This window comes from Staurois parvus, unplaced genomic scaffold (assembly GCF_062004578.1).
Source record: "Staurois parvus isolate SC_StPar_1 unplaced genomic scaffold, SC_StPar_1.0 ptg000786l, whole genome shotgun sequence".
NCBI lineage: Eukaryota > Metazoa > Chordata > Amphibia > Anura > Ranidae > Staurois > Staurois parvus.
In genome coordinates this window covers 395,313-415,133 of record NW_028318582.1, presented here as the reverse complement: position 1 = coordinate 415,133, position 19,821 = coordinate 395,313, and positions in this window count along the sequence as shown.

Here is a 19,821-nt window from a genome sequence, read left to right as displayed (position 1 = left end):
TCCACCCCTGGCCACAACATATGTGTAAACACAAAAACCAAACTTAACCCCAAATGCTATTAACCTCCCTGGAGGTCTAACTAAGTGCCCCCATGGGAAGCAGCTTCCTATGGGGGCACTGGACAGAGAGGAGGAACCAGGAGCACCAAGAGGAGGAGGTTCGGAGCCAGGGCCGGACTGATCATTCGAGTACTCTGGCACTGCCCGAGGGCCCGGGGTCAGTAGGGGGGCCCATGAGATGCCCCTGGTACCTTTCATAGGCTTTTTTGGGTGTGGTTTGAGTGTGGGTGAGGACACAGGGGCCCCATGATCCCCTATTGCCCGGGGGCCCCATGAGTTGTCAGTCCACCCCTGGCCACAACATATGTGTAAACACAAAAACCAAACTTAACCCCAAATGCTATTAACCTCCCTGGAGGTCTAACTAATCAATGTTTTTGAATGTCAAAGTGGTACATTGTTTTGCATGGAAATTTGTTGTTTTATATTGTAGGCCTGTAATTCTTAGGGCTCATGTACACTGCAGCTGATAAACTCACGTTTAGGAGCTGTTCAGAGTTTTTTTTTCAGCAGCCCCTGAACTCTCCCTCATGTTTTTTATGTGTCCATGTACACATCTTCGTTTACAGTCGTTTACAGGCATTGGAGTTTACAGTCCTTTTTTTGAATGCAGAAAACTTGCATTCAGCAGTCGATTTTATCAGCGTTTCAAATGCAAAACGCAGATAAATGTGGCAAATCGCGTTTGCAATTTTTTTTTCTTAACTCTTCCAGTTCCCGATGCTGTCCAGAGCTTTTTTTCATCATGAAAAATGCATGCAAAGCCTTTTCAAGGTACTCAGATGGACAAAACACTGAACACAGGATGTTTTGACCAAGCTTGTCACACATTGTAATGACCATTCACACCTCAGACCTCTCCCAGCCTTGGAAACAAAAGATATGTTAATGACCATTCACACCTCAGACCTCTCCCACCCTTGGAAACAAAAGATTTGTTAATGACCATTCACACCTCAAATTTCTCATGAAGACCCCTTGCCAGGTGACCTTAATGACTCCCTCCACCAGACGCCTTTCCCACCCTTGGAAACAAAAGAAATGTTAATGAGCAACTCACGCCTAAGCTAATCTCAACGCATACCTCTGTCTCTGCTTCTACTCTCCGTATTTCTCTGAAACAGACTGAAATAGTTAATAATTTACCACTGTTCAGTGCATTCTGGGCATTTGGGAGGTGCTCCTGTGCTTATCTTTAAAAAACGCTTCTAAAAGCAAACGCGCATAAACGTGTTATGCAAACGCGGCTAAACAGACGTTTTTTAACCTATGGTTTACAGCAGTCAGTTCCCACCAATCAGAAGTGTCCCGTGTACATGAGGCCTTAGGAATAACTCACTTAAATCTGTCCAAACAAGACTCTAGTAAACATCCCGGGGATGATAAAGTTTGAAATATGAAATCATAAATTATAATATAATAATCATAAAAATTATAATAATATTAATAAATAATAATAATAATAAATTTAATTCAATAATGTAATCAAACTGAAAACACTGAAATTTGAAAGAGAGCGCCAAGTTCTTACATCACTGAGCTCAGTCGCAGAATCGTTTTCAGTGTCTGATGACGAATTTTCCCACCAATCATTATCACTCAATTCTGCAAGTGGTTCTAATTCACTATTGCGGTTTTCTTGCTGGGCTAAAACCGCTTTTGACCTAAAGGGACACTTTTTGGACGCCATGGACGTTTCTCAGTTTCCAGGCAGAAAGAACAGTAAAAATGCAGGCAGGGCGCCGGACAAAGCACTCGGGACACAATGTATGTGAAATGGTTTGATACAGTATTGTAATCCTAACAGATTACAGTGTATTGTGTGTCACATTTTTACTTTTTTTAATCTCCTGCTGGTTCCGTCCCCCGTATGTCCCGACGCTCACAGGGAATGGAACCCGGAAGAGAGATGCCGGCACTAGCTGGCGGACATGGCTGGGGGACACAGTGGGAGGACCTCACAGGATTGTGGGACAAGGTAAGACTCGAGGGATCGCTGCAGTGTAATCCTGAGTGTTGCTCAGGGTTAGACTCTGCACTCTGGGGAATCCTATTCCGTGGGGTTGCTAGAGGTACCGCCAGGCGGTGCATTACAGTTAGGCTCTGCATACACCATTAACAGCCTGCAGCCTCTCTCAGATCCCCGTGCTGCGTGTGTCCCTTCTTTCTTTCAGGGGATGATACTGCCCCCCCCCTGAAAAAAAAGCTGCTGCCCCCCTGAAAAATGCCACCCTAGGCAAATGCCTTGTTTGCCTTGTGGTAAACACACCCCTGACCAGGGGCACACTGACCATTTGGAAACTCCGGCACTGCCCGAGGGCCCAGGGTCAGTAGGGGGCCCCATGAGATGCCCCTGGTACCTTTTTCATAGGCTTTTTTGAGTTTGGGCAAGGACACGGGGGCCCCATGATCGCCTATTGCCCGGGGGCCCCATGAGTTGTCAGTCCGCCCCTGCCCATAGGTGATCTTTCATTTCATCCTTTTCAGATCTTTTAAGTGATATCATCCTCTTCCACTTTAACTCTCAAAAGAATTATATATATAGACCGCACGTAGTGTATTACCTTCATCACATAAAAATGAATCTATACTAAATTACACTCACAAAAAGTGCTCAAAACGTGCCAAAAACTCCACCAAGTGTCAGCATATGAGATCTGTAATTCCTACTCTTACCCTCTGGGTATAATTCGCTTGCTTTATACATGAATTTCCAGTGTGTGGACTCTTCCTCTAATAATCCTCCACGTGGATAATCAGACCCTCCAAGAGATTTTAAAATTCATATAGTGTAATACTATTAACAAACAAACTTTGTATAGTGCCGCTCAGTGTTCCCTTTATTCCAAACAAAGCGACCACCGGTATGGGTAAAAAAATCAAGTGATCTGCCACCTCACAGTCCATGTACCTTACCAGACTATAGAAAAAAAAAAAGACTTGAGCAGATAGACTCCTTTCAGACCAACATCACTCTTGTCACTCCCAGCTACAACATAATCAATCATACACATGAATGGGAGGTGTAGCTTTATACTGAAAAATCCATAGGTCCAAAAGATATCCATGGCAACTCCTCAATGACACTGAAGTAATCTCTGCAATATATAAAAGGTAACAGCAGAGGACGCCGACTAAGTGCAGTATATAGAAAAAGACTATTAAAAAAATCACAGGTGGCAGCTCACGAGATACATGAGGATAAAAGTATTTAATCCACCCGGATACACGAGGATAAGAGTATTTTTTATCCATCCGGATTCATGAGGATAAGAGTATGTAATCCACCCAGATACATAAGGATAAGAGCATGTAATCCACCCGGATACACGAGGATAAGAGTATTTAATCCACCCAGATACACGAGGATAAGAGTATTTAATCCACCCGGATACACGAGGATAAGAGCATGTAATCCACCCGGATACACGAGGATAAGAGCATGTAATCCACCCCGATACACGAGGATAAGAGTATTTAATCCACCCAGATACACGAGGATAAGAGTATTTAATCCACCCAGATACACGAGGATAAGAGTATTTAATCCACCCAGATACATGAATATAAGAGTATTTAATCCACCCAGATACACGAGGATAAGAGCATGTAATCCACCCGGATACACGAGGATAAGAGCATGTAATCCACCCCGATACACGAGGATAAGAGTATTTAATCCACCCAGATACACGAGGATAAGAGTATTTAATCCACCCAGATACACGAGGATAAGCGTAAGTAAACCACCCAGATACATGAATATAAGAGTATTTAATCCACGCAGATACATGAGGATAAGAGCATTTAATCCACCCAGATACACAAGGATAAAAGCATGTAATCCACCCAGATACATGAGGATAAGAGTATTTAATCCACCCAGATACATGAGGATAAGAGTACGTAATCCACCCAGATACATGAGGATAAGAGCATTTAATCCACCCAGATACATGAGGATAAGAGCATGTAATCCACCCGGATACACGAGGATAAGAGTATTTAATCCACCCAGATACACGAGGATAAGAGTATTTAATCCACCCGGATACATGAGGATAAGAGTATTTAATCCACCCAGATACATGAGGATAACAGTATGTAATCCACCCAGATACATGAGGATAATAGTATTTAATCCACCCAGATACATGAGGATAAGAGTATTTAATCCACCCAGATACATGAGGATAAGAGTACGTAATCCACCCAGATACATGAGGATAAGAGCATTTAATCCACCCAGATACATGAGGATAAGAGTATGTAATCCACCCAGATACATGAGGATAAGAGCATGTAATCCACCCGGATACACGAGGATAAGAGTATTTAATCCACCCAGATACACGAGGATAAGAGTATTTAATCCACCCGGATACACGAGGATAACAGTATGTAATCCACCCGGATACACGAGGATAAGAGTATTTAATCCACCCAGATACATGAGGATAAGAGTATTTAATCCACCCAGATACATGAGGATAACAGTATGTAATCCACCCAGATACATGAGGATAATAGTATTTAATCCACCCAGATACATGAGGATAAGAGTATTTAATCCACCCAGATACATGAGGATAAGAATAGTTAATCCACCCAGATACACGAGGATAAGAATATTTAATCCACCCAGATACACGAGGATAAGCGTAAGTAAACCACCCACATACATGAATATAAAAGTATTTAATCCACTCAGATACATGCGGATAAAAGCATTTAATCCACCCAGATACATGAGGATAAGCGTATGTAATCCACCCGGATACACGAGGATAACAGTATTTTTTATCCACCCGGATTCATGAGGATAAGAGTATGTAATCCACCCGGATACACGAGGATAACAGTATTTTTTATCCACCCGGATACACGAGGATAACAGTATGTAATCCACCCAGATACGCGAGGATAAAAGCATGTAATCCACCCGGATACACAAGGATGAGTATTTAATCCACACAGATACACAAGGATAAGAGTATGTAATCCACCCGGATACATGAGGATAAGAGTACATAATCCACCCAGATACATGAGGATAAAAGCATTTAATCCGCCCAGATACATGAGGATAAGGGTATGTAATCCACCCAGATACATGAGGATAAGAGTATTTAATCCACCCAGATACATGAGGATAAGAGCATTTAATCCACCCAGATACACGAGGATAAGAGCATGTAATCCACCCAGATACACGAGGATAAGAGTACGAAATCCACCCAGATACATGAGGATAAAAGCATTTAATCCGCCCAGATACATGAGGATAAGGGTATGTAATCCACCCAGATACATGAGGATAAGAGTATTTAATCCACCCAGATACATGAGGATAAGAGCATTTAATCCACCCAGATACACGAGGATAAGAGTACGAAATCCACCCAGATACATGAAGATAAAAGCATTTAATCCACCCAGATACATGAGGATAAGGGTATGTAATCCACCCAGATACATGAGGATAAGGGTTTGTAATCCACCCGGATACATGAGGATAAGAGTATGTAATCCACCCAGATACATGAGGATAAGAGTATTTAATTCACCCGGATACATGAGGATAAAAGCATTTAATCCGCCCAGATACATGAGGATGAGAGTATGTAATCTACCCAGATACAGGAGGATAACAGCATTTAATCCACCCAGATACATGAGGATAAGAGTATGTAATCCACCCAGATACATGAGGATAAGAGTATGTAATCCACCCAGATACATGAGGATAAAAGCATGTAATCCACCCAGATACATGAGGATAAAAGCATGTAATCCACCCAGATACATGAGGATAAAAGCATGTAATCCACCCAGATACATGAGGATAAAAGCATGTAATCCACCCAGATACATGAGGATAAGAGTATGTAATCCACCCAGATACACGAGGATAAGAGTATGTAATCCACCCAGATACACGAGGATAAAAGCATGTAATCCACCCAGTGCAGTTTGCTGTTGAGCCTCAATTTGGCTTGAAAAAGGAGCAGTTCTCTCCTAAAACGTGTAGCCACGCTCACCATGTTACGACCCTCCCAGGTGTGATATTACAAGGGGCATTCAAGTCAAACCAGGACTTTTGAGTTTATATAATAAAAATAACAAATTTCAAGGAGTAGAAACTGCATTTATTTTTCGACATACTCCCCTGCTACATTTATACACTTATCCCAGCATTTACCAGAAAGCTTCAGCATAGAAAGATTTGTCAGTCAACCATCCTAGGACAGCCGGCTTTACTTCGTCATCATTGTGTTCATCGTTCCCACAGAAAGATTTGTCTCTTGTGCAATTTCACGAAGGTCATGCAGCAATTATCCAGGATCAGGCGTTCCATGCGCTGAATGTTCACAGCAGTGGGCACTTCTGTGGGCTGGGAACCACTGTGGCCGGGACCATCACTAACAGACATAGGGCCATCTTTTAACCATTCAAAAGTCTTCCTGCGGCTGAGCGTCTCATCACCGTACTGTGCTTGAAATCTTCTGTAGATATCCGTGGCTTTTATGCCTTCGTTCACAAGAAACTTCATCACCGTACGCTGTTCCATGGACGCAGTAACACTGTGGTCTGCCATCTTGATTAACAGTCTCTGGACTGGTCCGTGACATGTGGGCCACCCATCAGTACTAGGACACACTTGCCACTTACTACTGCGTGTAATACCACCATGCTAGCATCCCTTTTTTACCTGTACAATTAAAAGTCCCGGTTTGACTTGAATGCCCCTCATACTTCCAGTCATCTCATGGGGCCCCCTACTGACCCCGGGCCCTCGGGCAGTGCTCGAATGGTCAGTCCGCCCCTGCTACTGCTATATCTTCTGGTCTCTGAGCCTGACTTCTGACCATGACACAGTCTGAGCCAGGGGCGGACTGACCATTTGAAAACTCGGGCACTGCCCGAGGGCCCAGGGTCAGTAGGGGGCCCCATAAGATGCCCCTGGTACCTTTTTCATAGGATTTTTTGAGTTTGGGCAAGGACACGGGCCCCATGATCCCCTATTGAGGGCCCGGGGTCAGTAAGGGGCCCCATGAGATGCCCCTGGTACCTTTTTCATAGGCTTTTTTGAGTTTGGGCAAGGAAACGGGCCCCATGATCCCCTATTGAGGGCCCGGGGTCAGTAGGGGGCCCCATGAGATGCCTCTGGTACCTTTTTCATAGGCTTTTTTGAGTTTGGGCAAGGACACGGGCCCCATGATCCCCTATTGAGGGCCTGGGGTCAGTATGGGGCCCCATGAGATGCCCCTGGTACCTTTTTCATAGGCTTTTTTGAGTTTGGGCAAGGACACTGGCCCCATGATCCTCTATTGAGGGCCCGGGGTCAGTAGGGGGCCCCATGAGATGCCCCTGGTACCTTTTTCATAGGCTTTTTTGAGTTTGGGCAAGGACACGGGCCCCATGATCCCCTATTGAGGGCCCGGGGTCAGTAGGGGGCCCCATGAGATGCCTCTGGTACCTTTTTCATAGGCTTTTTTGAGTTTGGGCAAGGACACGGGCCCCGTGATCCCCTATTGAGGGCCCGGGGTCAGTAGGGGGCCCCATGAGATGCCTCTGGTACCTTTTTCATAGGCTTTTTTGAGTTTGGGCAAGGACACGGGCCCCATGATCCCCTATTGAGGGCCCGGGGTCAGTAGGGGGCCCCATGAGATGCCCCTGGTACCTTTTTCATAGGCTTTGTGAGTTTGGGCAAGGACATAGGGGCCCCATGACCCCCTATTGCCCAGGGGCCCCATGAGTTGTCAGTCCGCCCCTGTGTGCAGCCCATGTGCTCAAGGATTTCTGGTTTCGTTTCTGGAGTCCTATACAGCTCCTGACATTAGAATCTGCTTCCTGGCTCCTGAAGACACATTGAGGCTCAACAGCAAAGTGGATTACATGTTCTTATCCTTATGCATCTCATGAGCAAGGGCGGACTGACCATTTGGAAACTCGGGCACTGCCCAAGGGCCCGGGGTCAGTAGGGGGCCCCATGAGATGCCCCTGGTACCTTTTTCATAGGCTTTTTTGAGTTTGGGCAAGGACACAGGGGCCCCATGATCCCCTATTGCCCAGGGACCCCATGAGTTGTCAGTCTGCCCCTGCTCATGAGTTGTCATTTGTGATTTATAATAAGTTCTTTTTTTCTTTTTTTTTTTAATAAAGTAACAATTTTTATCAGACATTTTTGTTAACACAGAGTATAGTAGTACAAAGGTAAGGCAGTTTTGAAAGGACTGTTGCCATTTCTCAAAGTCTTTTCGTTCTCAGGTGGTAGTACTGCCTAGACCTTGAAGAAGGGGACATACCCTCAAAATTGTATGTTAGTGCAACTAAAAAAAAGTATCACGTCAGTACTCAATTGTTGCTGTCGCAAATGCACTAATACGGCTACAATCACCTCAAGCGTTCTCAAAGAAAAAAGACTCAGTAATCAAGGTACAAAATTACTGTAGACTGCTATACAGGAAAAAGACATCTACAACTGGTGGAGCTTATCAAGCATTAGCAGAAAAAGAGCAATGGCAAAATAGGATGTAATTATCTCCAATGGAGTTTAATGCCACCAGGACCTGCCAAATGTGACCTAAGACTGCCATCTAGCAGCAGAGGTCACACAACTAGCATTCTGGCTATCAGGGATGGATCTAGGGTGGTGCTGGGGTTAGCTTTGCCCCCTAAGATTTTTGTTGCGCACCCCCCCCCCCCCCAGTTCTCTGACAGTCCATCCATTAATCCATGAGGCAGTCTGATGCAGACCAATGATGTAAGGTAGCACTCTTGAGGACAATCCATGTAAGGGACACTCTGATGGGAACCCCCGATGTAAGGGTGCACTCTTGATGGGAACACCCAATGTAAGGGGCCACTCCTGATGGGGACAACCGATGTAAGGGGTCATGCTTGATGGGGACACCCAATGTAAGGGAGCACTCTTGATGGGGCATCTGATGTAAGGGGGCACTCTGATGAGTAGTCATAATGTAATGGGGGACTCTGATAGGAACATCTGATATAAGGGGGCACAAGTTCTGTTTAAAAGGACTGTCCATGACTTACACACACACACACACACGACATTATGCCCTCTGACTTTTTTACTGCATCCCTTGATGGTGCCAATCCTTAATGGGGAGCGGGGGACCAATCTTTAGCCGCCTCCCGCCCGCCATATAAGGTAATGACGGGCGCAAGGCGGTTCTCTCATTCTGGGAGGACGTCATATGATGTCGTCCCATTCTAACCGCCCGTGCGCGGCTCTGGGAGCGTGCAGTGCGGTGATCGGTTGGTGCGCTTTGTCCCTCGGACACAGCGCATCACTGATCAACGGAAAGAGCCGAAGATGTCGGCTCGGTCATGTGATCAGCTGTGTCCAATCACAGCTGATCACGTAAACAGGGAAATGCTGGTTATCGGCATTTCTCTGCTCACGAGCTGTCACGCTGACAGAGGAGAGGAGAGCCGGTAATCTGCTTTACTCAGAGGGGACATCTACACTGATCATCAGGGCACTGATGATCAGTGTGCCCTGATGATCTGTGTAGCCCCAGAAGTGCCACCTGTCAGTGCTCATCCATGCCAACTGCCAGTGCCCATCAGTGCCACATATCAGTGCCTGCCAGTGCACATCAATGCCACCTATCAGTGCCCATCTGAGCTGCCTTTCAGTGTCACCTATCAGTGCCAGTCAGAGCCACCTATCAATGCCAGTCAGTGTTATCAGTGCTGCCAATCAGTGCCAGTTAGTGCCGCCTATCAGTGCTGCCTAACAGTGCCAGTCAGTGCCACCTACCAGTGCCAGTCGGTGCCACCTATCAGTGCCATATATGAGTGCTGCCTTTCAGTGCCCATCAGTGATGCCTGTAAATACCCACCAGTACCACCTACCAGTGTCTCCTCTTCAGTGCCAACTATCGGTGTCCATCAGTGCAGCCTATCAGTGCCCATCACTGCAGCTTCATTAGCGCACATCAGTGAAGGAAAAAAAAAATCACTTATTTACAAAATTTTCTAAGTGTAAATATTTCATATGAGTACAATTTTGCAGCATGACTGCGCAATTGTCATTCAAAGTGTAACAGCGCTGAAAGCTGAAAATTGGCCTGGACAGGAAGGGGGTAAAAGTACCTGGTAGGCTAGTTGTGAAACCAGAACTTCCCCTTTTGGGTGGAACATAAGTGATTATAAAAAAATGAAGGCTTAACTCCGGCCAACACGTTTTAAGCAGATTTTTCTATTTGCAATAAAGATTTGAACCCACTGAATGAAAACTGATCGTAAGCATCTTTTTCAGCCTTAAATAATTTGTGTTAACCCTCTAACATCTACTTTAGTCTGGCCAGTGAAAGCTTTAAAATAAGGGCTTGTTCACACTTGACTTTTTTTCCAACTCTTGCAAAACGCCCCTAGAGCATTTGACAAGCGTTGGTCCGGCGTTTGTGGAGCGGTTTTAACGCTCCAAGAAGGCTGCATGCGCGGTTTAGCGGCGGTTGCTAGGTGTTTGCCAAGCGTTAAAAACGCCCCACAAACGCCTATAATGAAGTTTGAATGGTGTTAACGCTTCTCAAACGCCTCGCAACCGCACACGCCGGTGTTTACGGAGCGGCACCATAAACTTGAATAGGAGGCTTCAACTCCTCCTGACTCGATGAGGAGTCCATTTTGCCGCAACGCTAACGCTCCCATTTGAACAGCACTATGTGCTGCCATGTGCAGAATTTTCCGAGGTGTTTGGAAAACGGTAAAAAACGCTTCCCAAATGCCTGTCTGCCGCCTGCTGACAAGGCTAGTGTGAATGCAGCCTAACAGATTTACTGGCAGGATCAACAGATCAATAAGTTACAGGTGTGTGTGGTGGGGTACTCAGAACGCAGATTGTGTCCTACATTTCATTTTTTGATTCTGCCTTTAGTACCAGCAAAAATCATTATTGACGTGCTGCTAACCTTTACCCGCTTTATCCAGAAAGAAAAAAAAAAAGGTTTTCGTTGGTAGGATATATTTAATCTGCAGAAGTTTGCCAACAGAATCTGAGAGTTTGCGACCGATTTCTCTTGGCCAGCATGCAAAAGTTTGTATTTTTATTGGAGCAGCAGAATGAGGCCTCATAAAAAAGTTCTTATAAAACATAAGCACAGACAGTATTTGTGCAATCCCTTACATACACTTGACCTCAGCTTCAACCAAGCGTTATCATTTGGCCTGAATTTTGATTTATAATCCAAATCAGATAAAAGAGGACATTAAAATAATAAAAAGGTTCTATTTTTATATCCATGTTAACCAGTTAAGAGGAAATCGGATGAGCGAGGAGCCAAAAACACACAATCTTCTTTCCTTATCCGTTGGCCCCTCCATCGTCCTTGAAATAACAGGGAGGCTTATTATTTTCTTGAAAAGACCGAAACAGTTTAAACTGATAATATAAACAAGGACCAGAAAGGGAAGGAGTGTCCATTAACTGAGGTAGAACGTTTGCCTTCTACAGATTTTCATGTATGGGTTGGGTGCATTGTTTAGGATTTATTCAGATAGATATCAGGCAGAAAAAATGGAAATTTCTCCATGTTTAAAATACTCTGATGCAAAAATAGGACTTTTGCTTGTGGAGTGCAATTTCATTTCAGCTTTCTTTTTGTAATCATGAAAAATACAATTGGATTGGTCAATCAAGCCAATCCAATTGCTCCACGTTGTTTCAATCAGCGCAAAGCTACTGCTTGTTATTAAGTTGGTGTCCACATTATGCTAATCAAGTGCACTACATAAAAACAAGCTACCTAAATTAATATGAATTTCATAATTATATATATACACACACACATATACACACACACACACACACATATACATACACACACACACACACACACACACATATACATACACACACACACACACACACACACATATACATACACACACACACACACACACACACATATACATACACACACACACACACACACACACATATACATACACACACACACACACACACACATATACATACACACACACACACACACACACACATATACATACACACACACACACACACACACACATATACATACACACACACACACACACACACACACATATACATACACACACACACACACACACACACACATATACATACACACACACACACACACACATATACATACACACACACACACACACACACATATACATACACACACACACACACACACACACATATACATACACACACACACACACACACATATACATACACACACACACACACACACACATATACATACACACACACACACACACACACATATACATACACACACACACACACACACACACACACATACATACACACACACACACATACATACACACACACACACACATATACACACACACACATACATATACACACACACACATACATATACATACACACACACACACATACATATACACACACACACACACACACACACACACATATACATACACACACACACACACACATATACATACACACACACACACACATACATACACACACACACACACACACACATATATACATACATACAGGTATATATACATACACCAGCCATAGCACTATTAGGGCGGCACAGTGGCTTAATGGTTAGCATGTCTGCCTTGCAGTAAATGGATCATGGGTTCGATTGCCGACCATGGCGCCTCCTGCATGGAGTTTGCATGTTCTCCCTGTGCTTGTTTGGGTTTTCTCTGGGTGCTCCAGTTTTTTCCCACACTCCAAAGACATGCTGGTAGGTTAATTGTCTCCTGTCTAAATTGTCCCTAGTATGTGTATGTATGAATGTGAGTTAGGGACCTTAGATTGTACGCCCCTTGAGGGTTAGGGACTGATGTGAATGTTTATATATATATATATATATATATATATATATATAAACGCTGTGTAAATTGACAGCGCTATACAAGTACCTGAAATAAATTAATAAAAATAAATGACCACCCACCACAACCTGTCCAGGAATGGACTCCACTAGACCTCTGAAGGTATTCTGTGGTATCTGGAACCAAGCCATCAGTAGCAGATCCTTTAAAGTGTTACTAAACCCCAAACCCTGCATTCACTATATCCGCTCTCCCTGGACCCCGCATTCAATATATCCGCTCTTCCCAGACTCACTATATCCAGTCTCCCCGGACCCCGCATTCACTATATCCAGTCTCCCCGGACCCCGCGTTCACTATATCCAGTCTCCCCGGACCCCGCGTTCACTATATCCAGTCTCCCCGGACCCCGCGTTCACTATATCCAGTCTCCCCGGACCCCGCGTTCACTATATCCAGTCTCCCCGGACCCCGCGTTCACTATATCCAGTCTCCCCGGACCCCGCGTTCACTATATCCAGTCTCCCCGGACCCCGCGTTCACTATATCCAGTCTCCCCGGACCCCGCGTTCACTATATCCAGTCTCCCCGGACCCCGCGTTCACTATATCCAGTCTCCCCGGACCCCGCGTTCACTATATCCAGTCTCCCCGGACCCCGCGTTCACTATATCCAGTCTCCCCGGACCCCGCGTTCACTATATCCAGTCTCCCCGGACCCCGCATTCACTATATCCAGTCTCCCCGGACCCCGCATTCACTATATCCAGTCTCCCCGGACCCCGCATTCACTATATCCAGTCTCCCCGGACCCCGCATTCACTATATCCAGTCTCCCCGGACCCCGCATTCACTATATCCAGTCTCCCCGGACCCCGCATTCACTATATCCAGTCTCCCCGGACCCCGCATTCACTATATCCAGTCTCCCCGGACCCCGCATTCACTATATCCAGTCTCCCAGGACCCTGCATTCACTATAACCGGTCCCCAGGACCCTGCATTCACTATATCCGCTCTCCCCAGACCCTGCATTCACTATATCTGGTCTCCCGCAGTACACAGAACATGCAAGTGCAATTATTTTAGTAAACAAACTGCTAAATACCTTTTCTCATCAGCAGTATATAGCAGTCTTGTGACTTCAGCAGAGCACTGGTTAAAGCTTGTAGGAAGAGTTTTCTTTCTGCTCTAGGAGGATGTGAAACCCCTGACCCTCTTTCTGGACAGAGCCGATTGGCCCTGTGCTGATCACATGCACCAAGAAAAAAAGAAAAAAAAAACCTCTCATACACACCAAACTGAGCATGTGCATGTGACCACAGGTTCAGTCTGTATCAGGTGGTCATTTCAACCAGAGGAGGGGCAGAGAAGAAAGGATCAAACAGCCTTTTTATACAATGCATTAACCCCTTAGGTTCCACAGTGAATATAACCAGCATGCATTACTGCATATACAGACTGATTTTACTGTTGTGGGTTTAGTAACACTTTAAGTCCTGTAAGTTGGGAGGTGCGGCCTCCATGGATTGGACTTGTTTTTCCAGCACATCCCACAGAGGCTCATTGAATTGGGATCTGGAGAATGTGGAGGCCAGGTCAACACCTTGAACTCATTATTGCATTCCTCAAACCATTCTTGAATTAATCAGAACAGGTCACCTTCTATCATTGCTCCATGGTCCAATTCTAATTCTCACATGCCCATTGTAGGAGCTTTTGGCTGAGGACACAAGTCAGCATGGGCACCCTGACCGGTCTGCAGCTACACAGCACCATACACAACAAAGTCCAATGCACCTTGGGTTCTGACACTCTTTCAGTAATTTGAGCTACAGTAGCTCTTCCATTGAATTGGACTACACAGACCAGCTTTCACTCCCCACGCACATCAATTAGCCTTGGCTGCCAAGGACCCTGTCATCAGTTCGCATGTTTTCCTTTCTTGGACCACTTTTGGTAGGTCCCAACCACTGCAGACCAGGATCATCCCCGCTGGAGCTTTGGAGATGCTCTGACCCAATCGTCTAGCCATTACAATTTGACCCTTATCAAAGTCGCTCAAATCCTTCTGCTTGTCCATTTTTTTATGCTCTCAACACATCAACATCAGGGACAACATGTTCACTTGCTGCCTAATACATCATCCGACTTTCAGGTGTCATTGTAACAAGACGATCAGTGTTATTCACTTTACATGTCAGTGGACCTATTGTTCTATATGCAAAACTGTTGCATATAAAATGGAGATTCATAGTTCATATATATATTGTAATACATGATCTGGCCAGTCCCTACTCTATCTTGCAGATTTACCAACATCTTATTTGGTAAACTAGCATATTCTTAAGAGTGTGGACATATAGTGCCAATATGGGGTGGGCAGACAGACACAGCTGCAGACTGGTGTCAGTTTTCCCCATATTGGCACTATACATGTCCACACTCTCAAGAGTATGCTATTTTATCAAATAAGAGGGTGGTAAATCTGCAAGATAGAGTAGGGACTGGCCAGAGAGGGATCACTTTGACGCAGTTGGCCAGCTTGAACATGTACTACAAAAAAATGTGAACTAAGAATCCACATTTTATAACCAACAGTTTGCAACATGTAAGGGTTAATAGGTGGTTACACCTCTTTAGTATCTCATTTGTTGCATATATGGAAGCTAGTTAGGACCTGAAATTCTTCCATTTCTACTGCATGGTACAGGTTAGTAATTAAAATGGGCAAACATGCCTGAAGTTGCTAATTTTAATGAGGTCATAAGTTTATACTTACTGTGCTTTAACCCCTTTGTATTATATATGGATTATTTTTGTGTTATATATATATATATATATATATATATATATATTGTGGGAACTCGCTTCAAGTGGTAGAGCTCTTCTTCAAAACACACAGCAACTCGCTTTCTTTTCAGGGCTTTTTTGCCCACTTTTATTTAAGAAAGTTCAAACAACAAAAATGCTTCCCACGCAGGGGTATCCATCATCAAGCAAATCAATATTCAGCCTCCTGGCTTGTATGCAGTTTTAAGTCTGCCTCCTGCAGACTCTTCCCAAAAGGTTCTTTTGGCACCCAGCGAACCTTTAGCACACAGCTATTCTGTAGCAGCCCCTTGCTGCTTTTGGCTTCCACCTCTCCTAGGTGTAGCCCACCTGACTCCACGGCAGAGACCTCCTGTCTGCCGGGGTGGAGTCCTCCTAACTGCCGGGGTGGAGCCCAGAACCATGGTTAGGCCTCTACAAAAAGGCCTGCACACACCTGTGCAATCACTGTGCTGGGGGTTCTCAAAACATGGACCCCGGATTGGAGATTTCATCCCTCCCAGATCTCTTCGAAATCTCCAGGCTCCAGATCCCAAAACAGACCTTACAAACACAGGAGGAAAGTGAAAAGCCACTTTCCTCCATATCAAACACTTACCCTGGAGCCCCTCAACCTGCCTTGTTGAGAATCCAGGGTTACAGATCGCCACACTGTCACAACACACACACACACACACACACACACACACACACACACACACACACACACACACACACACACACACACACACACACACACACACACACACACACACACACACACACACACACACACACACACACACACACACACACACACACACACACACACACACACACACACACACACACACACACACACACACTATATTTACCGTATTTGCCGGCGTATAAGACGACTTTTTACCCCTTAAAAATCTTCTCAAAAGTCGGGGGTCGTCTTATACGCCGGTATACGGCATACTGACACTTTTTAGGGGGGCGGCGCGTTGCCGCCGCCGCCCCCCCCCCCTTCCCCCAATGGAAGGGACACTAAGTACAGGGGTGGGCAGCGGCTGTTTCTTACCTGGTTCCGGTCCCACGACGATCCGGTCCAGGAAGCGCGGCTGCGCCTTCAGTTCAGTCACTGGATGTTCGTGCGGCTGCTCGGCTCCGCCTCCTCACCAGTGATTGGCCGCCAGAACTGTAGCTCAGGAAAGGCACACAGGCGGCCAATCACCGGCGAGGGGGTGGAGCCGAGCGGCCCCGCGAAAATCGAGTGCAGGACCAGCAGGTAAGTGGTCAGTGTAGAGGTGCTGCTGCAACCACATATGCTGGCTGCAGCAGCACCATACGAGAACAGGGTCAGCAAGTGTCAGTGGGAGGAATAGTGCCCCATCATTGGTGTCACTGATACCAATGATGGGGCACTATTCCTTCCACTGATACCAATGATGGGGCACTATTCCTCCCACTGACACCAATGATGGGGCACTATTCCTCCCACTGATACCAATGATGGGGCACTATTCCTCCCACTGATACCAATGATGGGGCACTATTCCTCCCACTGATACCAACGATGGGGCACTATTCCTCCCCCCCACTGACACCAATGATGGGGCACTATTCCTCCCCCCCACTGACACCAACGATGGGGCACTATTCCTCCCCCCCACTGACACCAACGATGGGGCACTATTCCTCCCCCCCACTGACATCAACGATGGGGCACTATTCCCCCCCCCCCCACTGACACCAATGATGGGGCACTATTCCACCCCCCACTGACACCAATGATGGGACACCATTCCTCCCACTGACACCAATGTTGGGACACCATTCCTCCTACGGACACCAATGATGGGGCACTATTCCCCCCACTGATACTAATGATGGGGCACTATTCCTGCCACTAATGCCAATGATGGGGCACTATTCCTGCCACTGATACCAATGATGGGGCACTATTCCTCCCACTGACACCAATGATGGGGCACTATTCCTCCCACTAATGCCAATGATGGGGCACTATTCCTGCCACTGATACCAATGATGGGGCACTATTCCTCCCACTGATACCAATGATGGGGCACTATTCCTGCCACTGGTGTGCATTGTAAGAGGGGTAGTCTTATACGGCGAGTATAGCTCAAACACTAAATTTTAGCAGGAAAAGTAGGGGGGTCGTCTTATACGCCCAGTCGTCTTATACGCCGGCAAATACGGTAATATTTTTAGATGTATATCTATTTAATCAGGTAAAAATAAAATATTGCATTCTAATCCCACCACTCGTGTAGCCAGCAGGTGGCAAACGCTAAGCAAAACCAGCAGCTTTCTGGAGGTTTACACGTTTTCTGTTCTAAAATAGTCCTGAAGAGATAACCGGAGAGATCAGGCTACACGCGCAGGAGACTGCCCCACACAGCACAGACACATCTTTCCTCACAGGTTTAAGCCAGAAGAACCCACCTGGTTTAGTCAGTCATACATAGGTGACTCCAAAGCACACAAGCAGTAAGCCAGAACGGTATATACACAAAAATTAAAGGAACGCTTTTTAATCAGAGTCTAGCATCAAGTCAGTTAAACTCCTGGAATATCGATCTGGTCAGGTAAGTAGCGGAGGGGATTGTTAATCACTTTCAGCTGCTTTTGTGTTAATGAAAATAAAAATAAGTGCACTAGATAGGCAACAATAAGAAAACCCCCAAAACAGGAATGGCTTTACAGGTGGAGGCCACTGACACTGTTTCCCCTACTCATCTTTTCTGACTGTTTTTCACTAGTTTTGCATTTGGCTATGCTCAGTGTCACTACTGGGAGCATGAGGCCATACCTGGACCCTACAGAGGTTGCACAGGCAGTCCAACTCCTCCAGAATGGCACATCAATACGTTCCAGAATGTTTGCTGTGTCTCCCAGCACAGTCTCAAGAGCATGGAGGAGATTCCAGGAGACAGGCAGTTACTCTAGGAGAGCTGGACAGGGCCGTAGAAGGTCCTTAACCCATCAGCAAGACCGGCATCTGCTCCTTTGTGCAAGGAGGAACAGGAGGAGCACTGCCAGAGCCCTACAAAATGACCTCCAGCAGGCCACTGGTGTGATTGTCTCTGACCAAACAATTAGAAACAGACTTCATGAGGGTGGCCTGAGGGCCCGACGTCCTCTAGTGGGTCATGTGCTCACTGCCCGGCACTATAGAGCTGGATTGGCATTTACCATTGAACACCAGAGTTGGCAGGTCCACCACTGGCCCCCTGTGCTTTTCACAAATAAGAGAGCAGGTTCACCCTGAGCACGTGACAGGCATGAAAAGGTCTGGAGAAGCTGTGGAGGTCATGCTGATCCATGTTACAGGCAGCACAACAGTTTTGGTGGTGGGTCAGTGATGGTCTGGGGAGGCATATCCATGGAGGGACGCACAGACCTCTACAGGCTAGACAATGGCACCTTGACTGCCATTAGGTATGGGGATGAAATCCTTGGACCCATTGTCAGACCCTACGCTGGTGCAGGGGGTCCTGGGTTCCTCCTGGTGCACGACAATGCCCGGCCTCATGTGGGGAGAGTATGCAGGCTGTTCTTGGAGGATAAAGGAATTGATACCACTGAATAGCCCCCAATCTCACCTGACCTAAATTTAATAGAACCCTTCTGGGATATCATGTTGCGGTCCATCTGACACTGCCAGGTTGCACCTCAGACTGTCCAGGAGCTCAGTGATATCTTGCTCCAGATCTGGGAGGAAATACCCCAGGACACCATCCGTCATCTCATTAGGAGCGTTATCAGGCATGCATACAAGCACGTGGGGACCATACAAACTACTGAGGACCATTTTTAGTTGCTGCAATGAAATGTCAGCAAAATGGACTAGCCTGCTGCATCATTTTTTCACTTTGATTTTAGGAGTGTCTTTAAATTCAGTCCTCTGTAAGTTGATCATTTTCATTTCCATCAAACGATGGGGCATATTTACGTTCCTAAGACATTACCCATCCATGGCAGTATAGATATCCAGCATGAGATTTTTCCCCATTGAGATCTGATGTGTTTACAAAGTCTTCCTTTAATTTTTTTGAGTAGCGTG